At 36.6% G+C, this 27,275-nt stretch overlaps 1 long non-coding RNA gene across 2 annotated transcripts in view; it reads right to left on the bottom strand.

The window, feature by feature from the left end:
- Positions 1-1,042: 1,042 nt before the first annotated feature.
- Positions 1,043-27,275, bottom strand: part of LOC134484393 (uncharacterized) — a 42,578-nt gene continuing 16,345 nt past the window's right edge. The window contains exons 1-4 of one of the 2 annotated variants that reach the window (XR_015647451.1): positions 20,474-20,558; positions 20,120-20,184; positions 15,469-15,528; positions 1,043-1,527 (exon numbers count right to left, since the gene is read on the bottom strand). This is a non-coding gene — a long non-coding RNA (uncharacterized LOC134484393). Of the gene's footprint in view, positions 1,528-15,468; positions 15,529-20,119; positions 20,185-20,473; positions 20,559-27,275 lie in introns of those variants that run through there. The other variant, XR_015647450.1, reaches the window with a different exon arrangement.

Genomic DNA, 27,275 nt, shown 5'->3' with positions numbered 1-27,275 from the left:
ACATACTTTAACACTGGCTGACTATTTTTAAAGTCCTAGAATCCATTATTTTATTAGTTCAAAAGGCTAGATGTCACATCTGGTCATTTGTATATGGATACATCTTCAGTATGCAGGTTCTAATGTCTGTGAGTGTTTGGTAGCATTGTTAGTGCAAAAATGAAAAAGTAAATGCTTCTTTCTTCCATGTTTTCTATAGGGATTCAACTAGAATGCATGGTTTAGAATACATTGGGTTTGCCACTCTCAAACAGACCAGTATCTTCAACTGAACATTCTATTCTGGGAAGCTGCACCCTGTCAGCATGGCTCATGTGTATGTGAACTGCAAGATCTAGTCTGAGAAAGCGGTCCTGTTCATCGATCCCACCTGCCCCTATGAAAGAAATACACAAGACTTCCTCAATCAACTCCTTTGCAAACATGGTCTTCTGGGATTTGAAGACATTACATCTACTAACAACACCAATGCGATTCAAAATTACTTTCAACAGCTGCCTGGAGTGAGATTTGTTCCTTGGGTCTTTATATGTAGAGAAAGACTGCATAGGCAGACACAGTGATCTAATCTACCTGCAACAGAATTAAGAGATGATGATGTGGCTGAAGCAGATTGGAGCTCTGCAGTTATAAAAGGGATGTCAGTAAAAGCCCATGCTGACAGCAGACATTCAGACATCCTGAAACCATGCTGAGAGTTGATGTTTGTCACAGATGATTTCAGTATTTTCTTATGATTGGGATTTTCAACAAATTGGCTTTTATTCTATTCCTCAGTGCAAAAAATCTGTTGCTGTTGGCCTCAAACCATGGGTTAGGGAAACTTAAGAGACAACAGTGGTTTCATTATCCAGTCTTCATGTGCTGACATGTCTCTACCTCTAAGTCCATGTTTCACAATCCAGTGGATTTAAATCTCCAGGGAATCAGTTACTGTTTTTCTACCATGCTGGTCTGCTGAAGTCATTTTACAGAAGTTTACTTCCTAGTTATTATTAAAGTATTGAATATTGTGAAGTTGTTTATGATCTACACACAGGCCTTTCATGATCCAATCATGTACCATCCCACTTCTGCATTTGCAGCTCTCAGCCAGTGTTCTCAACCTATCCATCCAACGACCCACAGAAGTCCACAGTTGCATGAGGATGCTGTTTGAAAAACAGATGAATAGCTTTAGCATAGTTGTTCTTCACTGTAGCCATATTAACACATACCGCAGAGCACTGATTCATTCAGCTCTGTTTGTAGTATTTAATTGCCCATAAAGCCCCAAACAGTTGTGAGTTGATTTTGTCAGAGTACCAGCAAAGTCAAATATGAAATGCAAAATTTCAGAATTCTCCTTCCAAGGCTGTTTGTGAAAGAAGTTGTTTGCAAAACACTGTACTAATAAATTTATTCCATTCTCACTTTGATATTTTGATTTGATATCTTGAAGTGCCATTTAATTATCATTGAAGTGCAGGTTCCGTCTATTGTCTCCTGAGAAGGATTCATTCCTCAAAAGGTAGTATCTGCAGATGCCTGAAAAAATAAATATAAAGACGAGATATTGATGAAGTTCTAGGTTAAAGAAGCAACATCCCACCCCATAGATCCATATAAGAAATACATTTTACATTGACCTTATATTATGCAGAAATTATTCACATATTCCCTCTATCTCTGGGGTATAATTAATCTCAGATGAATAGTTGACAACCAAGAGTAGCCTTTAGTATCATTTTACCCTCTTCACTAATAATTTTGAGCAAATGGAACACTAAAAGATCACAAAGAAGAAATGGTTTTATCAAAAGATACATGTGGGTCAGCTTTAACTCTCATGGTCAAGGTGACTTTGGACACGGTCGTTATGGTCATGGATTGCTCTCATAAGACTCTGCAGAAATTGTTCCTACTGCCTCACTTTAAGCTCAAGGAAGTCCAAGCTCCCAGAGCTGATTAGGTTCCCTTATAATGCACTTGAAAGCCACATACGCTTAAGAACATTTGATGTGCTTTAGCTCTATTTTCAGGATTTTTAAGCCTCTACCAAATAGCAAACTGTCCTTTTTACTCCCTTCTCAACACCTCTAAATCTGCCCTATCTCAATTGCTCAGTTTTCATTAGTCATAGCGCAGCACCCCAAATATGAGCTTATCTTACTGTGTTTTTAACATCCTGCCTGCTACACCAATGGCCACTCCATACTAGATCTCACATGACTGGTAGCTCTTACTCCACCCTTAAATCCTTTCTCCACCCTTGTGTCTACTAGCCTGTTTGCAGGAATACTAGATATCCTCACAACTGGTTGGCCAAGAGCATCTTTATTGAACTATAGAGAATCAATTTGGGAACAGGACCTTCAGTGTTTGCAGGAAGATTCCCAATCTAAGAATCAAAACGTGACCAAACAAGACTCAATCCATGTCTCTGGTTTTGTGTGGGAGATAGAGGAGTTAGAATTTCAGAGTTGAAATTCAAATAATTATAATATACATGTAGTATTAATTATGCCAGGATAAAAGGATCCAAAAAGTGGAAATGGGCAATATGAAAGGCAAGAGAAAAATCCCTAGTACAGCAAACAATGTGGACCTGTTAGAGAGACTGGGCTCTTTCCAGCCATCTGAATTTGTACTTGAAATTCTTCTGACCACTTCTTGATCTCTGCATGTAGAAAAGAACAAAAAGAAAAAGAAAACATAATAAAACAAAAAAAAATCACCAAAATGAAACTAAAAGCAAAAGCAAATGCGAATCAACCCCAATCCTAAAAGAAGAGGACCAAGTGAAGATTGCTTGAGGTCCTCATTTTTAACTACAACTACAAGCGACCTATAGCTTTCAATTCAAATTTTTTTTCATTATTTTATTTGAAACTTCTCTGTGGGTCAAAGAAACAAGGTTTATAAGCTGCAAAAACAGGAAACAGAAACAAACCATACTATAGAGCTCACCACTGGTATTACTATGGTGACTGTGGGCAATGCGGAGAATACTGCTGTTTGACAATGGGTCTTTTGGTTTTATATATGCTGGCAATATCTATGATTCTGAAATGAATTAGAGTCATCACCGAATCATGACTAAATCAACTGTTCCTTTTCTTTGGATAACAAGATATGGCAAACTGTTGACTATCATTTGTATTTTGGACCTAGCCTCTGTGGTAAAGCTAAGGTTTTTGATGGAAAATCCTCCACCAAAACACTGTTTTGTCAATGGTGCTGCCAGCCAAAAACCATTTCCTGAGGCTAATCTGCAATCTCCAGAAGAGGAGATTTTATTTCTAATAATAATCTTCTACCAGAGAAGATTTCTTCAAATCCCAGACATACAAGAGAGAAAAATTTAAAGCAGGTCCACTACAAGCAGCAAGAAGACAAGAATATACACTGGTTTCACAACTATGTATTACAGTCTTTGGAATTTTAGCTAGAGGAATATGACAACCGAAGATGATCCAGGGAATACAAATGAAAAATTAAGAAATCAAAATGTTCTCGTTTGCAGATGTCATGACACCATTTTAAAAACTCTAAAAATGTATCAGTCTCTTAAGACTGAAAAAATACGGTCATAAAATCAGAATATCATACGAACACACAAAATTCCTTAGCCTTCCTTTATTAATTAATCAAAAATTGACATTATTATACTATCTACTTATTCTTAAAACTATAAAAGTTTGATTTATTCAAGTCTTTTAGGTCCTTCAGAACATCAGCTGGAATGTTCTTATATGTTTTCTGGATGGATCATGGTTACTTCGTATGTCTTCTCATAGTATGCTTTATATCTATGCGAATTCAGGGTATTTTGTTATATATTTTAAGAGTGTTTCAAGTGGAATACTTCTCTTGTTTCTCTCCCGTGGTTTGAAATTGGAAAACAGAAACGATAACGTGTTTTGAGTTTTCACTTTGAATTGTGAATATATTTTCAGCTTTAAGAAACTTAAACTTTTAAAGAACAATTGTCTCTATTCAGGATCACGTCTAGCTAATTCATAGTGGTCTTTGCATTTTTAATATTTTCATCCACAATATTTTATTTTATATATTCAGATTATTGTGAGGGGAATTTGACCCATATTTCCTCAAAGTATGGTTTGGATTGGCATAAAGGAAGGCTAAGGAATTTTGTGTGTTCGTATGATATTCTGCTTTTATGACCGTATTTTTCAGTCTTAAGAGACTGATACATTTTTAGAGTTTTTAAAATGGTGTCATGACATCTGCAAACGAGAACATTTTGATTTCTTAATTTTTCATTTGTATTCCCTGGATCTTCTTCGGTTGTCATATTCCTCCAGCTAAAATTCCAAATACTGTAATACATAGTTGTGAAACCAGTGTATATTCTTGTCTTCTTGCTGCTTGTAGTGGACCTGCTTTAAATTTTTCTCTCTTGTATGTCTGGGATTTGAAGAAAGCTTATCTGGTAGAAGATTATTTTTAATGTTGACTTGAATCTGTTCACAAGTATTTTATTGAGAATATGTGTGTATAGGTTTAAATTAGTGTGTAAAATACTCCCTCTTCCTCTCTTTGTGTCAGTGGTCCGTACCTCTTTCTCCCTCTCTCATTACCTTCCCTTTTGCCAGATTGTCCCCCTGTCTCACTCTCTCTCCTTATTTTCTCTATCATTGTTAGATAATACCAGATTCAAAATAGAATTTTAATGTATTAAATCCTTTTGTCTACTTTATGAAATAGTCCTAAAAACTTTAAATGCTATTTAAATGTATATTCATTTCTTTTCAACTGAATACATGTGAATCTATGATATTTGAGGTGGGAGAAATTAAATACCTGATTCTATGTAATTATTTAGTATAGAGCTGTTTTAATTATGCAAAGTGAGCTGATTTAATATTGCTATATCCAATACATCTAGTATATACTCTCACTTCCAACCCCGACCAGCAGGAAAGGAGCAACACCACACGTTCTTCTCAAAGCAGTTTATTCAGGAACCCTTTTGTCTGCAAGCAGGAACAATGCCTCCATCCAGCCCCCGAGGCCACTCCCTTATATCCTCCCTCAACCACCTCACCAGTCTGTGTAACCTCTGTTCATAGGTCCACGTCATATAATGTTATGGTGCGCCTGCGCAGTTCTCACAATGGGGCATGGGCTTAATTTCAGGTGCTATTCGTGAGACGTGGCAGCAGTCCCGGACTCCATCTTGGGATTGCCACTACGCCAGGTCCCCACAGTAAATCACGAATGCTTTAAAAAATATTCTAGATTTGGGACTGTAAATCTAAATAATCTGTGTTTTCTCCATGTTTCCTATATTCTCTATCATTTTATTAATTCAACCCTTTCATTACCTAACATGGCCAGAGGTTATGACGATCTTGTTAATACTTTCCAAGAGTGACCCCTTCCTTTCATTCATTATATAGTTGTCTACATTTTACTGATTTCAGCCATGATGAGTTGGATATACATGTTATACACCTTCCACAAGGCCAAAAAGCCATTCTGAAACAAGGTGAAAAGAGACTCTAGGTGTAGAAAATTGTGGGAGGGATCAGACATAAAGTGTGTCTTCTGGATACAAGAAGTATTGCCCTCATGTCACATAGCAGCTGTTGTTTCCTGCACAGCTTCAAACCAGTCAACAGGGAAGAATGCAGGGAAAATGCCTGAAAACTGCTATACCTATCTGACATACTATGGACAGTTAGTATCTTCAGTTGGAGGATTGAAAATTATTTGTAAGGGTTTATCATAGAGTTATTAAACAGTACTTTAATGTAGAAGATATACACAGGAAGGATTCAAAGAAATAGAGTGATGTGGAAAAAATAAATGGAAAATTATCATCAACATTCATTGTTGGAAATTCTCAAAGAGTAAAATATATAAACTATATTCCTCAGTATAATGTATGTAGAAAATGTTTTATTATATAGGGATATTTCATGAAGCGACCTTATGTTAAAACAGATCTGCCAATTCTGTGAGTTTAATGAGTGCATTATGTAATATGATCTTAATGATTTTAAAGTGGCTATTTTCAAAAATAGTAAGCATTATTTACATGTACATGTTCAAAAACGTGCTTCTATAAATAATATTAGAAAAACTAAAACACTATATATCAAGAAACTAAATTAAATTAGGCTACATATCTAAACAAAATATTCAAAAGTGAAGAAACTCAAGTGACTAAGAATCGAAAGTGAAATATTTATCATCCTTATACAATACAGAAATGCAAAACAAAATTATTCTGAGAATTTTTTCCTCCCTTTCAGAAATTTTAGTTTTATAACACATGAGTCAACTTATGTTTGCTGTGTTATGGAGAGAGGGGAACATTACTATTCTCCTGGTTGGAATGCAAACTTCTACAGCACCTTTTGAAATCAGTATGATGTTTCTTCAGGAATCCGGAAATGGATGCACCTAAAGATATAACTCGAGGAAAATATATCCAAATTTTGATTCATCCTAGTGTAGAGACCCTTGAATAATTAGAAATATTCAAGTTGTTCCTTTACAAATGAATGCATGAAGAAAATGTGGGTCTTTTACAGATTGAAAAAGGAAAACATGTAATTTTCAGGACAATGAATGGATCTTGTGAAAGTCATCATAGATGAGATAATCCAGATCAAAAAAGAAAAATGGGAGACATTTTCACTTTAATCTGAATGTTAATTCTCCACACTATTTCGGTTTGATTAGTTTAGTGTAAATTCAAGGGATGCGGTCCAGACTGTCCTCACTTTGGGACGTACAAATGAACTTATGGATTGCAGAGGAACACTGTCAAGAACAGGAATGTCAAACGTGAAGAAAGAGGAAAGAGGATGACAATGGAGGGAATATAGAGATGTACAGTTAAGTTGGGAAACATTTGAGGCATGGAAAGGAATCCCAATGCAACAGAAATAAAAAATATTTTTTTTTTGCAGTGGTAACTAAAGATTTATAGCTATAAGGACAGGAGATAAAACATTGATTGGGTGTATCTATGTGATTTTCAATAGTAAGAAACTCACGAAAATTATGGATTTCAACTCTCAACAAACCTATAGTACAGAAAATGAAATATATAGTCCTTAAGGAGACAGATGTGAATATCTCTGTTGTAAAGATAAATGTGCTATATTGTACACATTATATGTATAAAATAATATATTTATTTGTTTACATTTCAAATGTCATTTCCCAAACTGGTTTTTCTTTCTTAAATTCCCTAAGCTATTCCGATCCTCATTTTTCTAATATGGTGCTCCCCACTTCGACTTTTGCCCTCTAACATCCCCCTTCTCTTTGATATGACATCTCCACAGGACCAATTGCTTCCCTTCCCAGATATGGCAGTTGAGGCAGTTGTCTTCCCCATATGCTCTGGTATCTATGTAGCAGAAGTCTTGGACTGGCCAAAGCATATACTAGAAGGTGGAAAATTTCCTGAACCTCTGAAGGGTAAGCTTAATTGATACTGTTGTTCTTCATATTGGGTTCCAAATCCCTCCAGATCCTTAAGTCATTCCCCTATCTCTTCCTTTGTGGCTGTCAGGTGCTGTCAAATGCTTAGGTGTTTCTGCATCTGTCACGGTCAGGTGATGGCAGAGCCCCACGGAGGACAGACGTATTAGGCTCTTATCTGCAAGCACATCTTGACCTCAGGAATAGTCTGAGGATTTGGAGTCTCTGGATGAAATTGTTCTTCTGGTCGGGTGGTCTCTGGATTGCCTTTCCTTCAGTCTCTGCTCCATTTTTGTATTTACATTTTTTAGATTGGAGATTTATAGGTAAAAAAATGTGAGCTGTGTGGGCAGCACCACCCCTTCACTGGGGGGCATGTCTAGCTACAGGAGGAAGCCTCTAGTTGTTCTATCTATTTTCCTGCTCGGTATTTAAACTACCACCATCCCAGTAAGTTTCTGGGATACACTTGCATCTCTGGCATCTGGGATTTTCCTGGGGATACCCAAGTTCACCACCCACCACTGACGCTTATTGTTATTTACTCCACGTTTCCTCTGAATTTCTCTCCTGTCTCTTTTAATTGGTGCACCTCCCACCACTTTATCCATCATTTTCCACATCTAGCTGGATTCTTCCACTCCACTGCATTCCATGACTATTTTGTTCTCCCTTCTAAGTGGGTTCCAAGTATCCGCCATTTGGCCTTCTCACATGTTACCCTTCATGTTATAAAAGATTTGTATAGTGGGTATTCTGTTAGCAGGGCTAACTTCTACTAGTCACTAAGTCCATCCCATGTTATGTCCTTTTCGATTTCTGTTACTTCACTATTTTCATGTTCCATCATTTGTCTACAGAGTTCTTGGTGTCCTCATATTTAATACCTAAGTAATGTTCCATTGTTTACATATAGCACACTTTCTGTATTTATTCCTGAGTGGAGATGAGGTATATCATGGTTCTTTCCAGCATTCAACTGTTATAAGTAAGACTGCTGTGAATATCTTCAACCACATGTCCACGTTATGTATGGATCAAGTTTGAGTATATGTGTTGAAGTGAGTGGTAAAGCTGGTTTTCAAGTAAAGCTGTTTGCAATTTTCTCTGGACCTCCACACTGATGATATCCAAAGTGGCTATCAGCTACTAATCCCGCAAGCAGTGGAGGAGTATTCCACTTTTCCTACATCCTAGCCCACTCTGCTACTGCATTAGTTTTTTTTTTTTTGTCTTAGCCAATCTGATTGTTTTAAGGAAGACTCTTATGTTCATTTTGATTTGCCTTTATGTGAACTAAGGATGTTAAACATTTCTCGATATGTTTTTCACCTATTGAGATACATCAGTTGAGAATTCTTGGTTAGCTCTCTAATCCAGTTTAAAAGTTGGGTTCTTTGTTGTGTGGGAGTTTACCTTTCTGAGTTCTTATATTTTTAATTTTGGCACTCTCTCAAATGTAGGGTTCATAAAACTCTTTTCCAAATGTGTAGGTTGTTGTTTTCCTATTGGTAGTGTACTTGGCTTTAAAGAAAGTTTTCAGAATTATGGGATTTTGTAAATTGACTGGTGATCTTAGAGCCTTTGGTGTACTGTTCTGAAAATTTTCTCCTGTGCAAATGTGTTCTAGGCACTTTCTGACACTGCCCCTTCTATTGGCTTCTGCATATGTGATTGCGTGTGGATTTCCTTGATGTGATTTGACTTGAACTTTGAAGAAGGAGATAGAAATTGTTCAATTGGCACACAGCTATATACAGAACAACAGTTAGGGTAACATCATATCTTAGAACGATTTGGTTTATGTATAACCTACTTAGTCATAAAGGAAATGCAAATCAAAACAACCCTGTGATTCTATCTCACATCAGTCAGAATGGCTAAGATCAAAGACTCAGGTGACAGCAGAGGCTGGAAAGGATGTGGAGAAAGAGGAACACTCCTCCATTGTTGTTGGGATTGCAAACTGGTACAACCTCCCTGAAAATCAGACCTGAGTTTCCTCAAAAATTGGTCATTGCACTTGCTGAAGACCCAACTATACCTCCCCTGGGCATATACCCAAAAGATGCTCCAACATACAACAAAGACAAATGTTAAACTATGTTCATAGCAGCCTTATTCATAATATCCAGAAGCTGGAATTAACCCAGATGTGCTACACGAGAAGAATGGATACAGAAAATGGCCTATATTTACACAATGGACTAGTACTCATTTATCAAAAATAATGAGTTCATGAAATTCATAGGCAAATGGATGCACCTAGAAAATATCATCCAGAGGGTGGTTACTCAATTACAGAAAAACAAAGTATGCACTCATTTTTAATTGCATATCAGAGCAAATGCTCAAGTTAACTATGATACAATGCACAGACCACATGAAACTCAAGAAGGAGGACCAAAATGCAGATGATTTACTCCTTCCTTGAAAGAGTAAATAAAATATCCATAAGAGGGGTAGGGAGATATTGTTCTTTGGAGACTGAAGGAATGACCATTCAGAGTCTGCTGGACATGTGACACACACACACACACACACACACACACACACACACACACACACACACACACACATATGCACCACAACTATTTTGGATAAAATAAGGCTTTCAGAGTTTATCATTTGAAGGAGGTACACAATATTTACACAGGGAACTAGGAGAATTCAGCTGAAGAACTTTTTTGTTTTCTGGCTGTACTGAGAGCTGAAAACCAGTTGGTAAGAGTGCCTACACACTTGAAGGCAGAGATAAGACCATCTTTTCTGCTCCAAGTTACCTGTTGTTTGGACTCAAGGACACAATGAGAAGATCGAGTGTTAGAATAAGAAGTATAAAAGAGAGTGAAGAATCCCAACTTATAGTGCCAGTAAATATCTTCAAAAAAATTTGAAGAAATCTTCCCCAACCTAAAGACAGAGATGCCGAAAAACATGCCAGAAGCCAAAAGAGCTCTAAGTAGATCTTACCAGAAAAGAAATTCCTCACATCGCATGATAGTCAAAACACTAAATGCACAAAATAAAGAAAGAAGTTTAAAGGCAATAAGGGAAAAAGGTCAAGTAACATATAAAGTCAGACCTATGAGAATTACACAATGTTTCTCACCAGATACTATGAAAGTCAGAAGATCCTGCAATGATATACTCTAGACCATAAAAGAACACAAAAGCCATTCCAGTCTACTATTGCCAGGAAAATTCTCAATTAACACATATGGAATAACGAAGATATTCCATGACAGAACGAAATTTATACAGTATCTTTCTACAAATCCAGCCCTACGAAAGATAATAGGTAGAAAACTCTAACACAAGGAGGGAGACTACACACTATAAAAAGCAACAAACTAATCTTGCTATGAAGCCAAAAGAAAAGAGACACACAAACATGATTCTACCTCTAACAACAAAAATGACAGAAGCAACAATCACTATTCCTTAATATATTTTAACAACAATGGAGTGAATTCCCCAATAGAAAGACGTAGACTAAATGAATGGATACATAAAGAGTACCCAGCATTTTGTTGCATGTAAAAAGCACAACTTAGAGACAAAGAAAGACACTACCTGAGAGTATTAGGCTAGAAAACAAATTTTGAAGCAAATGGTCTGATAGATGGAAGCTGGATTTGCCATTCTACTATGGAATATAATCGATTATCAACCAAAAGTTTTCCAAACAGGTGAGGAAGGAAATTTCATATTTATCAAAAGATTATCACAGCAATAGGAACTCTCACTCCTAAATATTTTTGCTCCAAATACATGGGCAACTGCATTCCTAAAGGATACCTTACTAAAGCTCAAAGCACCCAATGTTCCTCACATAATAATAGTGGGAGATTTCAACACCACATTCTCTTCAATGGACAGATCATGGAAATAGAAATTAAACAAAGATCTAGACAAACTAACAGAAGTTGTGAACAAAATGGACATTACAGATATTTATAGAATATTTCATCCTAAAACAAAATAATATGCCTTCTTCCCAGCATCTCATAGTATTTTTTCCAAAACTAATCATATAACAAGTCACAAAACAGGCCTCAACAGATCTAAGAAAACTGAAATATGTCCATTTATCCAATCAAACCGTGAAAAACAAAGGCTGATCTTCAATATCCACAAAACATCAGCGAGCCCACACATACCTGTAAGTTGAACAGTGCTCCACTCAAAGATAACTTGTCAAGCAAGAAATAAAGAAAGATTAAAGACTTTTTAGAATTTAATAAAAGTGATGGCACAACATACATATGCTGTACTCAACAATAAAAGAACCTCTGGGAGAATCACCATTGCTTACCTCAAGCAGTATTACAGGGCAATAGTAATTAAAAAAAATCAATGACAAAAAAAAAGTTGTATTTGTACAGATCTAGGAATGTTGATAAGTGGAATAGAATTGAAGACCCCAAGACAAACACACACATCAATGGTCACTTGATATTTGACAAAGAGGCCAAAACCATCCAATGAAAAAAAAAAATTAGGATTTTCAACAAGTGGAGGGCAGCATGTAGAAGTATGCAAATCGATTCATTTTTATTGGTCTAATCAAACCTTAAGTCTGAGTGGATCAAAAACCTCTACATCAAACCCAATAAACTGAAACTATAAGTAGAGAAGAATCTTGATCACATGGGCACTGGGAAAAATTTCCTGAACTAAACACCACTGGTTTGTACTGTAAGATCAAGAATCAGAAATGAGACTTCATAAAAATGCAAAGATTATGTAAGTCAAAGGACACTGTTATTAGGAGAAAACAGCAAACAAATGATTGGGAAAAGATCTTTATCAATCCTACACCTGATACAGATCTAATATCCAAAATATACAAATAACTCAAGAAGTTAGACACCAGAGAGCCAAATAATCCTATGAAAAATGGGGTGCAGAGCTAAAGAGAGAATTCTCAACTAAGGAATAACAAATAGCTGAGAAGTGTGTCAAGAAATGTTCAACATCCTTAGTCATCAAGGAAATAAAAATAAAAATAGTCCCGAGGTTCCACCTCACGGCAGTCAGAATGGCTAAGATCAAAAACTCAGGTGAAAACAGATGTTGGTGAGGTTATGGAGAAAGAGGAACACTGCTCCATTATTGGAGGGATTGCAAATCTGTATGATAACTCTGGAAATCATTCTGAAGTTTCCTGAGAAAATTGGATAATGCCCTAACTGAGGACCCAGCTGTACCTGTACTCTGCATACACACAAAAGATGGTGCAACATACAACAAAGACACATGCTCCACTATGCTCACAGCAGTATTATTTATAATAGCCAGGAACTGGAAAGAATCAAGATTCTCTTCAACTGATGAAGGGATACATAAAATGTGATATATCTGTACAATGTTCTACTACTCCACATTAAAATCAATGAATTCATGAAACTCATAAGAAAATGGATTGACCTAGAAAGCGTCACCCTTAGTGAGGTAACCCAATCACAGAAAAGGACACATAGTATGCACTCTCTGATAAGTGCATTTTAGCCTAAAAGTTCGAATTCGGCAAGATATAATCCACAGACCACATGATGTTCAAGAAGAATGATCAAATTATGCAAGCTTCACTCCTTCTTAAACGGCGGAACAAAAAACATTCACGGGAGTTTATGTGGAGGCAAAGGTAGAAGTAGAGACTGAAGGAATTCATGCCCCACCTGTGGGTCATATACATATATACAGTCACCAAAAGTATATAAGATTATTGACGCTAAGAAGTGCATGCTGACTGGAACTGGATATAGATGTCCCAGAGACACAGCCAGAGCAGGTCAAATTCATAGTTGAATGCTAGCAGCAAAACATTAATCTGAAAATGGAACACCAGTTGCAGGAATTAGAGAAGCGGTTGAAAGACCTGAAGGGGCTTGCAACCTCATAGGACAACAATGCCCAACAATGAAAGGCCCCAGGGAGTAAAGCATCACCCAAAGTATATACATGGATTGACTCATGGCTGTAGATGTATATGTAGCACAAGATGGCCTTTTTGGGCAACAAGGGGAGGAAAAGCTCTTAATCCTTCCAAATGTGGACTCTTAATATAAGGAAGGTGAGAAAGATTAGACGGGTGGATGATGTGGATGGGAACACCATTATCGAAGAAGGAGTGAGAGCAGATAGATGACGTATGAACAGGAAACCAGGAAATGGTATATTTGAAACTTAAATTAAAAAATCATATAAATGAAAAGAGGATCCTCAGATTCCTTTGAATAGGTGGAGGAATATCTAATTTCCCTGTGTGCAGAAGAGGAATTTTTGCTGTCCCTCCAGGAAAAGGTGATAGATTTTTGATGTTTTAAAGTATAAGGGTGAAATAGGATCTCCCCTGGACTGTATGGAATGTGCATAGCTCCTCTTCCTCTTATGTCTGGAGTACTATTGAGTGAAGGTTGATTGATACCTTGGAAATTATAGAACATTCCAGCCACACACTACTTCAGCAACTCCAAACTGAAAATCACAGTAAAGAATACACACCTGAATATCCATGGTAGGCAGTCAACAGTCTTAGAAGTCTTGTACGAGGCTCTAATGCAGTAGTCTTAGGTTCAGTATCTTATTCAAATATATGTCCATCTACACATTCCTCTGCATGTGAAAGGACACCTCTGTGTAAGGGAACACAATGAAGATAGTAGTCTGATTTGTGCTGGCTTTTAGACTCTTGTTTGAGAACTCAGTCCAGATTTCTCTGAGATCTCTTCGTCAGAACAGTGTTTCTCAGGACAATAAACTTAGAAATTTTAGAGAGGAAATGGATTTGGCATATGGGGAATGTGTCGTAATTCCTTGGCCTTCTGGAGTCCTCTTAATTGTATAAGTCTAAATCTTACTCAGTAAGATGGTGGAGGTAGGGAACTTGCACAGAAGTAGGATTGTTGTGTCAGTCATCAAAAAGGTAATATACCAGACTTCATGGGAAAAAGTTGTTATTGCACCGTGGACATCACCGGGATTTCTGAGAAAATGTGCAAAGGAGATATTGTATACCGGTTTGTTAGAAGTTTAAAATCTCTGGCTACTTCTAAAATTATAAGAAAAAACATTTTATTCTGGAGAAAATGTTAGTACCTCGTGGAGCAGAGGAAGATCCAGTATTGCTTGATCAGCTTCCTATTCTTTATCAGTATTTAGAATGTCCATATATTTTCATGGCATTTGAACGTCCAGGTAGCAATTCTTCCATCAGTCCTATAGGTTGCATTTCATTCCAGCAGTTGTCTTTGGGCTTTGAAGACTTTTGTCAGACAAGAAAAGATCAACACCCCTTCCTTCCATGGAGGAATGTCTCAGAATACATGTAGCAGAAATAAGTTTGTATGTAATCCTAAACAGTTGGGATATAGCAGGCTCACAAAATCAAGAGAAGAAGTGCTAATGATGGCCACAAGAGAGTGCAGGCATGAGTACGCCTTGGGCAAAAGAAGATATTTCAGGCCAATGTGGGCCTTTGGTGAAAGTGCTCTTGTCCACTATACAGAGAAAAAAGGTGAAATACTTGTGAGTAGATGTGGAGTGTTGATGCTCCCATAGGAAAAGGAGAGACACTGAAGTTCTTCTATGAAACGGTGACATTACAGACCCCATGGACAGAAGATGTGAATTTGAGAACAACTGGAGCAAAAGGTATCATTCTGATGTCCCTCCTAGAGGAAGTTTTGAATGTGAGACACAGTTAAGTGTTAATTTTGTGACATCTTTCATCAAAAGTAGCATGGTTCAGAATCATTCTTTGTCAAATAGGTTAGCTGCTGAGGACCTTTTTGAGTGGAAGTGGAGTTTGAGACCTGGGTGCCAGAGATGACTTCAGGAATTGTAAGTCTTATAAGACAGATATCGGACACTCTTATATACAGAATGTACATTTGATATATACTGGACATAAATCGATGATCTAAAGTAATGACGTTTAAGAGTAGAATATTAAAGAAACGTAGAATCTGCTTAAAGTGACAAATTATTTAAGGATAATGGAGTGTTCAAGCCTACCTTGAGCAGGCAAGCTAGGGCTACTTCACATATCGTATCTTCAGTTACACCATGGGAGGCCTGTCAGGGATCCAAGCATTAGTATTATTCAGCAGTCATGATTTTCAGTCTCTAAATCCTCTTGAAGCTAATCATCGACGACGGTTATAAGCATGAAGGATGGTATATAGGACAAATAATGAAAGTTTCACGATTTACTAACATAGATCATAATTAAGTGAAGTGCCTTTGGTCACATCTGTATTTTCTTAGTGGCCATAATTAGATGGACATGATCTAAAACTCCCTATTAGAGGGTTACATTTGATCTAAACATCCCTATTAGAAGGTTGAGTATGCTCTAAGGACTCTTTAATCTTGGTCCTCTTGGGCATAAAAAAAAAAAAATTCTGAGATCTCAATAGTAAACTATAGTCATTCTTATAACTGATCTTGGACAGAAGGGGATGGTGTAAGGTATTATTTGTCAAAGAATAAAAACCTGAAGGCTACCAATCAAAGTGAAGTGCTGATTTCCCTTCATCTAAAGTGGATGGTGTTGAGATGGCTTGGAAATAGGTGCAGTTTGAGTAACCTGTGTTCATAACTGCAACTTATGGGGTCATACTGAACTGTTTTGCTAAACAAGAAAGTGCCTGGCCATTTTTAACCAATTACCAAGATCCAGTCACCTAACTGTGAAGAATGAAAAATTCTAGCTCACCTTTGGTGGTGGGAAAACATATGGTATTGCATAATTTTCTTCCAATTATTCTTTCCAGCTTCCATTAGTCAGCATGCTCTTCTATCAGGGTGATTGTCTGAACTGTGATGCTCCATTGATACACACACACACACACACACACACACACACACACACACATACACACACACACATATGTGTGTGTGTATGTGTATCTGTACGTGTACGTATATGCATATGTATATGTATATGTATATATAAGATGTATACATGTATATATATATCATATATGTATGTATATGTGATGTATATATGTATACCTATGATATATATATATATATAATGTATATATACATATATACATATATGTGATGTATATATGTATATATGATGTATATATTTATAAGTGTACATGTGTACACATCCATAAATGGGAGATGGAAAAATTGCATTTCTGAGAACCTTCTGTAGTAAGGTTGCATATATTTTAATTTTAGCTATCTGTACTCTGCCCTCTGATCTACACCAAGAATCTTATGATGTCCCACTGGGAAATTGGAATTATGATTGCCTGGCAATCTTGGTCAAGTTTGGCAATTAAGAAAAATGAAGTTAAATCAGGTATAAGATGTCCTTGTAATTAAGTGATGCTCTTGGGGCATCCAGAGCTAGAGGCTACAACTGAAACTCCTCACAAATATAGATGGAATCAATGAGACTTGCCCATAGGAGCCAAACCTGAGATTTCTCTGTGAGCATCAATCCATACCAATACTCCCTTGGCCAGGAACTGGATGTCTATAGTTTTTGTGGATGAAGATCCCATTTTGTACTACATTGAACTGCATGTTATTGAATCTGATTCTGGCTTCTACAGAGGTATGCCATGAGACCATGGGGCCTCTTTCGTCAGAAGTGAAGTGAATTGAGCCCACTTTCAAATAATCAAAGTTTGGGGGTCTTTCCTTTATATGAGTACTTGAGAGGACATAAGGCAACCAGGGAATGTGTAGAGTAGGCTCAGTTGTAGGAGGGAGGTCTGACATTCTGTTCAATGACTTAGGTAATTGATGGAAAAAGGAAGATCTTGACGCCTTTAAGAAAGAGAAAACTTTGAGATCTGATTGTGCAAAGGTATGTGTTAGAAAACCCTTGGAGTTGGGGTTGGTAATATGAAACATCCTGTGAAACATGAATGTCATTATTACCTGATTTGGTAAAGGATTTTCCCCAACAATGCCGTTCAATTTCTATACTTCTTTAGTTGGTAGGAATTTTACATCTTGTATTTAATATGGGGAAGTGCAGGCAACATCCCAGGCCTTTTTTAAACAGCCTGCATGACTGTCTCTGGATCTTTTGCTCATTCAGTTTGTCTTAATATGTCCATATATTGGCAGCAACAAAGGGTGCTCTTGATTTCTAGTGATTGGATTGATTCCATCAATCAATGATTCTATATATAGGAACTGGGACCTCAAACCCGAGTGGAAGAACATATTTCTCTACCCACCATGGTAAAAGGTAAAAGCCTTGAATTTCTATTATTTAGAGTATATCCATGTGAGGTAATTCAAATTCGTGAGGGACTGCTTTAGAATACAAGGTATGGCATACTATTTTTTGGAAAAGCATGTCTCATGTCACCTTGTGAATAAAGGAATGTGTGAATTTCCTTTGGTCAAAGGAAGTGTACTCCATCAAGAGGTGAGAAAGATCCGAGGCCACACTGATGGGGAAGGAGTCACATCATCATTCAGGGTGGTTCTCATGGCCTCGTCAAAGAGGAATGAGTCTAGGACGTATATCAGAACAGTAGAGTTCTGAGAAGAGATTCACAGAATGGGAAGTTCTGAGAAGATCTTTAGCAAAAGTGAAGTCCTGAATGTATTGGTTCAGAATGTGGAGGTCCCTAGTCATATTTTGAAGAAAAGAACTATCCACTTCACCCATGGTCAGCAGGGGAAGGTTATCGGCTACACTGGGTCTTGGAGAAATGTTCTGCCTCTATCTCAGTAACTTCTAAGTATGTTCTCTATATGTATACCCTATATATCTTTTAGTCCAGGCAATGGTCACAACAACAGTATAAGTGGTTCAGGAAGCGGTGATGTTTCTTCATGGATGTGTTCAGCTACACACATATGTGAATAAAATATAGGAATGGTGTATATTTTGATGACCTACTTTAAGGCACATAGTATAAGAGTCAATTTAGCTTTGTGTCTTCTGAACTAGGATTTAGAAGCAGAGAAATATAAGATACCATTGTTTGCATATGTGTTGTATGAATACCTTGAATAAAGAGGTTAGTTTTAAGCAAACTTTCTTAATACCTGTGTTCTGTGGCATAGGACGAAGGGCAGCTCTAGTGATTCTTTAGTTCCACAGGTACTCCAAAATTCCCATAGTACACAGGGAGGAGGTCTGAGACAATTGATGTGCACTGGGAATAATTTTTAGAGCCCTTTCAATAGAATTTGATTTCCCAAGCCCCCATTTGCAGAAGCTGAGGGTCTAAAATCTACTGGGTGGATTGAAGTAGAAAATTGACCCACAATCCTACTGGAAAGACAGGGAATGTTAGATGATCATTCATGTAGGATGCGTGGTATAACACTCCCTTGGTCTGGCAGCTCTTTAAGGAGAAAAGACAACACCACTTGATGGGAATAGGAATATAAAAGGGCCATGTAAGTCTTCAAGCAGGTTTTAAGCCTCTTTACCATAAAGGATCTAGGGCAATGCTGTACTTTGGCGAGTACTGACATGCTCTACAATATAAGAAGAAGGAGTAAGTTAACACTGGGTAAAGTGAACCCCATGTAAGAAGGAAAACTCTAAAGCACTATTGAAAATGAAGAGAAATTTCTTCAGGCATAGTGTATATAGGTGCCATACACACTTCTGTCAACAGAAAAGGTCCCTGGTACCTTATACCAGGATAAAGTTTCCAGCAGTAATCATAAGTTTCAAATTCTCATTCAGAGTTTTATATATTCATAATTTCTGTTAATGCAAGAGAAAAGACAGGAACATATTTCTTCTGCCAAAGGCTTTGGATAATTGTTTCTGGCTAGGTTAATCCTTCTGGTTCGTTCAGCTGTTAAGATCTAAGCAGAAATGTTGAAATTATTACATTTCTATTGATTTGCCTGATTGCAGTTTGCAAGGGTTATATACTCTGATTCCAAACTTCGACTCTGGGACTTCAAACCGGAGTAGAGTCGAGTCCCTGGATTATAGAAGGAGTCACTTTTGAAAATATGTCTGATCAGTTAGGTATACAACTACTTTGTTGGAAATTCAAGGGCCCAATATTCAGAGAGAACATTTAGGAGGACTGGAAAGAGCGAAAAGGTCACAGAATCCTTCAGGCAAAGGTTTACCTTGGGTACTGGGAGAAGAGAGTCAAGTGCAACTGTTTTCACAGTCCAGAATAACCATGTGTCTGGAGACTATGAGGCGTGCTTGCCAGAAATTAGGGAATTTGCTCTTACATATTGGGTGGTAATCTCTGGATTTATCTTTTCCTCAAGCAGTTAAGCAGCAGGATAATCATGGACAACAAAGATGAAACTGCTCCATTTTATGTTACAAACCTTAAAGGCAGAACGTAGGTTAGGGCTCAGATTTGCACTGACATGTCTGAGGACATCATGTCCATGTGGTCTGCCATTCCTTCAAACATTTATGTATGCCTGGCCACCCAGGTCAGAAGGAAAAATTAAGACCTCTTAGAAGAATAGAACTGAGATTCTCTGGATAGAGGTGGATTCTCGGAAGAAACCATTTTCAGGGGATATTAATTTAAAGTTTCCTTAAGAAAAAATAAACATCTGTATGAGAATTCATTTCATTTGCTTCTCTGTATGTTCTTTATCAGAAGAATTTGTATTAAGCCACGTTCAACTTTAAGGGTATGTCTAGATTTTCTTATTCAAAGAAAGGGGAATATATTCATCTTACTTTGAAGAATATGCTTGTCAGGGGCTCTTCATTGCATCCCAAGTGAACCTCCAGTTTACCTTGAACTGACAGAGAAACCAGGGAAAAATTAGGAAACATATCTGTGGCATAGTCCATAATATCAAGAAATAGTGTGGGTTTCCTCACCCTAAATTAATATCTAAACTTCCTTTGGACAAACTAGAATGATATGAAGTAACCTTTCTTTCAGGGATAACATATGACACCTCCTTAATCAAAGAAAGAATAGATGAGTACCCCCGAGTAAAGAAGAGTTGCTGATGTCCCTGTGACAGGAAATTGTTTTGAGTATTCAAATTCCCCTAGTATTTGAGAAAAAATTAAATTGCTTACAATAGCTCAAGAGGTCCTACATTGCTTCATCTTCTAATGGTACTTCACAGTCTAGCATATACACATCTTTAGCTGAATCTGCAAGAGACTGAATATAGATTCCATGATTCAAGAAAAGTTGGGGGTGTCCTAAGCCTGATTGCCTCCTAAAAACTATATTCAACCAAAAAGAAATGAGCACCAGACTGATGACTTCACAACATATCATGTGACCTTACACAAGGAAGTAGCATGAGATTCCAGGATTTGCTCCCTCCTTTTGGATTTCAGTGAACCTTCAACAGAGGGATCAATGCTCCATGGTCTGAGGTAAAATATTCCATGGGCCCCAAGCAAAAGGGATGGTTCTGAGAGACCATTTGGTCAAATGAGTAACTCTAAGGCCTAATCATCCTGAGCAGAAAAAAATACCAATGTTTTTGAAAGGAGAAATGTCTTAAACCAGTTTGAAAGTAAGGGACTATTCCTGATTACCTTCTATAGAAGACTATGGTCCCAGCACTCCAGGGCTCCATATTTTCAGAGAACTCAAGAAAATTCTTATCTCCAAGGCCTCCACTACAGACTTGACAGCAATCTGAGATTTATTCTGAAATCTTGTGTCAAAGTCACTGGATCTAAACCCTATTTAAACTTACTATAAGCCGCACAGGTATGGGTGTGAGGGATATTGGCCTTTCTGGTGAGAATCTTAGATAAGTGGCCTTGGATCCAGGCTGGGATTTTTATTCATTGGCCAAGGGACCTCAATCCATTGTTCTTGGAGATTTTTTGGTGGTCAGAGTTGTATTGGCTATGCAATAAGGTTTGAGGAACAAGTTCTGGTCAGCCACAAACAAAGTGAGAATCTTCTATGGATTCTTGTTCACAAGGATTCAGTTTCAGGTACACTACAGCAGAGGCTGAATGTTTGAGACACTCCTCAGTCACAAGGTCAATTCTAGATTTTGGTCTATCAGATGGCCATGTCTCTGACCCCTCCATTGCAGACAGAGGAAGAATAAAGTGTTTTTATTCCAGGGCAGTTGACTTCTAGTGTTTGTCGTTTTATAGGTATTTGAGTCCTTTGATGTTTAATGATATCGGACAAATGATTGGTTTTGTCTATTATTTTTCTTGTTAAATGTCGAATTATGTTTCTGTGGCTACCTACTTTATCTCTTTTTTGTGTTTTTTAAAAGTAGATTGTGTTCTTTCTTTTTCTGGGTGTAGTTTCCTGCCTTGTACTGGAATTTTCCATCTATCATCTTTTGTAGGATTGGATTTGTGGAAAGATATTGTGTAAATTTGCTCATGACATGGCATATCTTGGAATCTCCATCTATGGTAGTTGAGAGGTTTTACAGTAGCCTGGGCTGACATTTTTTTTCATTTAGGATCTGTGTGATATATGCCCAGGATTGCTAGCTTTCACAGTCTATTTTAAGAAGTGTGGAATACTGATTGCTCTCCCTTTTTATGTTACTCGACCTTTTTCCCTTACTGCGTTTAACATTTTTTTCTTTGTTTGTGCACTTTATATTTTAACTATTATGTGATGGAAGAAATTTATTTTCTGCTCCAATTTTTTTGGAATTCTTTTTGCTTTTTGTACGTGCAAGGTTGTCTCTTTCTTTAGGTTAGGGAAGATTTCTAGTATAATTTTTTAGAAGATATTTACTGACCCTTCAAAGTGGGAGTTTCATTCTCTTCTATACCTATTATCCTTAGGTTTTATCTTCTCATTTTGTCTATGATTTCCTGGATGTTTTGGGTTAGGAGTTTTTTGTTTTGTATTTTTGGACAATTGTGTAACTGTTTTCTAGGGAATCTTCTGCCCCTGAGATTCTTTTCTATATTTTATATTCTGTTGGTTGATGCTTGCGTTTATGACTCCTAATATCTTTCCCAGGTTTTCTATATTCAGAGTGTTCATCTTTGTGTGGTTTGCTGTTGTTGTTGTTGTTTTTGTTGTTGTTGTTGTTGTTTTCTGTTTCCATTTTTACTTCCTGATGGATTTTTCAATTCCTCCAGCAGCTTGGTTATGTTGTAATGTAATTCGTTAAGGGATTTTTGGGTTTCCTCTATGAGGTCTTCTATCTCTTTACATCTGTTGTCTTGTATTTCTTTGATGGAGTTATTTATGTCCTTCTTAAAATCCTTTAACCTCATCATGTTCAGTGATTTGAACTACAAACTTTTCTATCTCTTTTCTGGTGTGTCAGGGGTATACTGGGCTAGCTTTGGTGGGAGAACTGGTTTCTGATGATGTCTAGTAACATCAGTTTATGTTCCTTAGGGAATTATACTTGCCCCTCACCATCTGGAGTTAGCTGGTTTTGCTGTCTCTGAAAGTGGCTTGAATTCTCTCTTAGCCTGTGTGTCAACAGTAATGGGACCGTTGTTCTCTCTTGAATTATCTTGTGTGCCAAGAACTGTGGATAAATTTCAGCTATATGGAATAGATAGAAACAAAGTATGCTGTAACAGACTGCACCTCTTTTCGTGGGTTCTGAGCACTCCAGGAAGTTACCTCTGAGAAGAAAAAGTCTTTCCTGTGCTCTTGAGTGTGTCAGCACTCCTGGAAGTCCATCTATTTCCTCATTGGATCTGGGGACAGAGAGCTGAGGTACAGGTTCAGCTCTGGGAACACAGCTCTGGGTCCTCTTGGTTTTTAAACTTTCACTGGAACAGCTCAAAAAAGAAATTTGACTCCCTGATAAGTAAGTGCCTAGGAATCATCATCTCTCTGTCTCTTCAGAGATGGGACCACAAACATATGGCAGCTGGCATTTTCACATGGATGCTGTGAATTAAACTTAGGAATCTCATTCTTTCATATCAAATATATTCCCAGCTGAGATAATTGTTCAGTGAACAAAGTATTGTTTTGAATATGACAGAGACTATCTGTGACAAATTAAAATGTTTAGGCAATGTCAACTAGGTCATTGAATTGAAGAACTCACATAATTACTACATGATGGTCTAACCAATGCACGGGATGCATATTCATTAAAATGAAGAATAGTATAAAGTTTATTTATGCAACTTACTGAATCATGTAATAAATAATAAGTCTCCACTAATGTACTATGTCCATAATAGTGTATAGATTAGGAATGAATAGAAAGTATTATGAACTTTCTTCTATAAAGATTGCATTATAGTACAAGAAAAAAGAAAAAAATGAATGCATAAATCAGTGTGTTGGAGTTGATAGTATGCAAGTAGTTGAAGAATCTATTTTAGAAATAAGGTCATGGAGATTGTCATGAGGAAGTGACATTTAAGTTAAATTAGATGAAAAATAATTGATCTATATTTTGGGCAAAATTACAGTAAATATAAGGATGATAAGAGGACAAAGACCTTGACATATCCAAAAAAGTAAATATGAGAGTAGTTTGTATTGATTAAGAGATAGAAGAACGGTCCAAATAAAGCTGAATCTCAGGCAATGTCTCATATGGGAATATAGAAACAATGTTAGACATATAATTTTTATTTACTGAAAATGTCTTAGAAATCATTGAATAGTTTTAAATAAGTTTGTTTAACTCACAATGTATATAGTAAGGGACTCTGGTTACTTATGAATTATGATATGATACAGAGAATGATTTTAAGGATGTTTTTGAAGTCTATCTGGAAGTAGTGTCAATGATAATGAAAAAGAGTCATATCAGAGAGCTATGATGGAAATTGTTGTGTTTGGTAGTAGAATGAGGGTGGGTTGAGTAGGAAGAAAAGAAACCCAAAGACTTTTTTTGAGAAAATGAAAAGATGTTGGTGTTATTTACTCTGATGTGGAATGTTTCATGATAAGTGGATTTAGGAGAATTATAAAGGAATTTATTTTAGACCCTTGAAGATGCTTGAAAGAACCTCTAACTCACTAGACATTCCTACCTACTGTTCATGGTTTGTTGATTTAAACCATTACTCAGACCATTATTAGCTGTTATATAAAAAAAAAACTTACATTACTATCTGTATTTTTTCAAGGTGTATCTGGGAGTACTTATTTAATTAAGAGCAAACCTATGATTATACTACATGCTTATTTAGTATATTCAGACAAATTATTTGCCCATTTACTTACTACAAACAGTTTGTATTGCAATTAGAATTTAATCCAAGTTCATTGGTGCTGACACACTGTTTGATTAGAATATAATAGCTCATGAATGTGAATTTCACAGAAAGAAATCATTTGCTCAGATTTTGTAAACTTACAAACCCTAGAAGAGTAAAAACATGTAATAAATTCTATCTCTTCTACTTTTAATCTTTAGTATTTTAGTGTGTTATGATATACATGCAAAAATTCCTAACCCAGATGATTTTAACTATAATATCCAGTACTATTAAACATATCAATAGTATTTTACAAATATGAATAATCTATGCTTTCAGAAAATTTTCATCAAAGGAGCAAGAAATTCTTCATAACTTCAACACAACATGGCCTTTGGGAACAGAATAAAACACAAATAAGGAAAGGCGGAAAATGATTGACACATGCACTGTTCTTGGTTTGAAATTTAACAATCATGCTAGTTATAGGATACAGCTTTGAAATTCGAGTCAATGAGAGGATGAAAAATACTGAGGAAGAGTAGGTAAATTGAATTCTTGCTACATGAACAAAAACACTGGATCTGAAGGTAAGGTACATTTTATATAATGACCCTCGTCTTCTGACACTATTTATTCAATGCTTTGGTATTTGTTCGTATATTATGTTCCAAAAACATATCAATGATTCTGGTTATTCTTAATTAATGAACATGCATTTCAGCTGATTTAATATTCCACATTATCTTAATATTCTTCTGTATTTTTCAGTATGAAAATATAATTATTTTGATTAGAGTAAAATTTTATTTTTTATCTTATGAGAGAAGAAATTATTAATCAAGAATGGATATTTGATATTTTCTAAAAGATTATAATAGAGGTTGAAACTGTATATATAAGATCAACCATTTATACCTTTTCCAAATGAAGCTCATTGAAATGTCAGTACACATGTAGTACATAAATGGAATGATACATAGGAATAAAAACATCCCCTATGTATCCAGAATCATCTATTATCACCATGATGAAAGCCAATATTAGGAAGAGAAGATGGTACAGCCACTTTGCAGGAAAATCAGCTTCATTCAAAATGAAGATTGAGCTGGGAAGTGATTTGACTAAGTGTAGTTAAGAATAATGTAAATGCCCAAAAATTGCAATCTCACTAAGTGGTATTTCCTCGTTGCAGGAGGTATGTTGTTAGGGGTAGGCTTTGAGGTTTCAAAAGACTGAAGCTATTTCAATCTAGTTTTCTCCACCTTCTGCTTATGGTCTGAGATGTAATCTTTCAGCAACCTCTGCCTGTTTATCTTTACTCTGATATCATCCATCACTGACTCTGATATTCTGGATTATAAGCCCAAATAAAGTATTTCTTTTTTAAAGGAAAGAATAATATTAATGAGTTTAATGTTATGAGAAGCAGACCTTGTTTACCTGATATGGTTGCCTTTTCCTTTCTTAGCTTGTGCCATCAAACTTCTGCTATGTTGAATGAGAAATCTCCATATTCTCTACTCTCACATATTGCAGTTTGTCACTTGGCCCTCAGGACCCCCTTATACCTGGGGCTGTATTTTTGTTCTTGGAAGTTAGAAAGTTTGGACTTCCTGACTTTGGAGGCAGGGTTAAAAGTAAAAGAGAAGTGAGTGATATACATACCACAACTCTTCTATTTTAGTATGTAAATGGGGGTTATTAGAGGATGGGATTACTGAGGTGAGCATAAAGGAAAGGTGCTGCTTTATTTGAAATGTTTTCTTACCTCATTCTGTGCCCCTGTAAAGGACCAGTCTTATCTCTCAGGCCTGGCCATGTTCCTGTCACTCCTCACCTGCCTATCTCTTGCAGCTCTTAATTCTAGTTCCTACTTCTCACTCTAGGTTTCATCTTGACCAGATTTAGTTCATTTTTCAGTGCTCCTGCTCTGAAACGTACACAAGTTCTTTTTCTTTTGTTTTATTTTCAAACTTTCAAGGTTTATATTCGTTTTTGTTTTACCTCTTTTATGGAAGCCTTAGAGGAGAATCATTCATGGATGTCTCTTTTGATTGGAATGAGAAAATAATGAAAAAAATCTTTTTTTTAAATTACAGGACATTTTCATGTCTAAGTTTTTCTCTTACATACACCTGCCATGCTAGTTTATCTCCCTGTCTTGTCTTTAGTCCTTTCCTCCCCTTGCTATTTGGATACTGCCTCTTAGGACTTACTGCAGAACCATAAATGCTGGCATACACAAGGGAGGTGTTGATTCTTCATCACTTTTCTAACTTTTTTTCTCCCTTCTCTCATGATCTGTTTGAATAAATTTGGATCTCTGTACTCAATAGTATATTGCTATAGTGCTTGGGCCATGAAAATATCTGTTATTGTTGCCTTGTCATAGTTTTACAGCTCAGGTTTGGCCTAGTTACACTTTGGGATCTAAGTCCAAGAAGTTTGAGGACTTTAATAAAAACTTGTCAGGAGCTAAAAATACCTTTAAATGATTTCTTAATACATGACACCTAGAAAACCCTTTCATAAATCATGGATAAAGCAATCTGAGATTCTTGTTTCTGTAAAGTACTTAAAAATATGAAAGGGAGAAAGGCCATGGCTTGCTCACTCTTGTCATTAGATAGGGCGCTCAGATATGAGTTGTCCTGCGATTTCTGGTTAGAACATAAAGATGTCTTTGGTAGTTTGCATTACCAGATTTCTTATGTTAATTCCCCCTTTTGCTATTGTTTTG

Source organism: Rattus norvegicus, chromosome Y (genome assembly GCF_021556685.1).
Source record: "Rattus norvegicus strain SHRSP/BbbUtx chromosome Y, alternate assembly SHRSP_T2T, whole genome shotgun sequence".
Classification (NCBI taxonomy): domain Eukaryota; kingdom Metazoa; phylum Chordata; class Mammalia; order Rodentia; family Muridae; genus Rattus; species Rattus norvegicus.
Note: the sequence above shows the minus strand (reverse complement) of the source record. Positions and strands in the feature narration are given on the sequence as shown.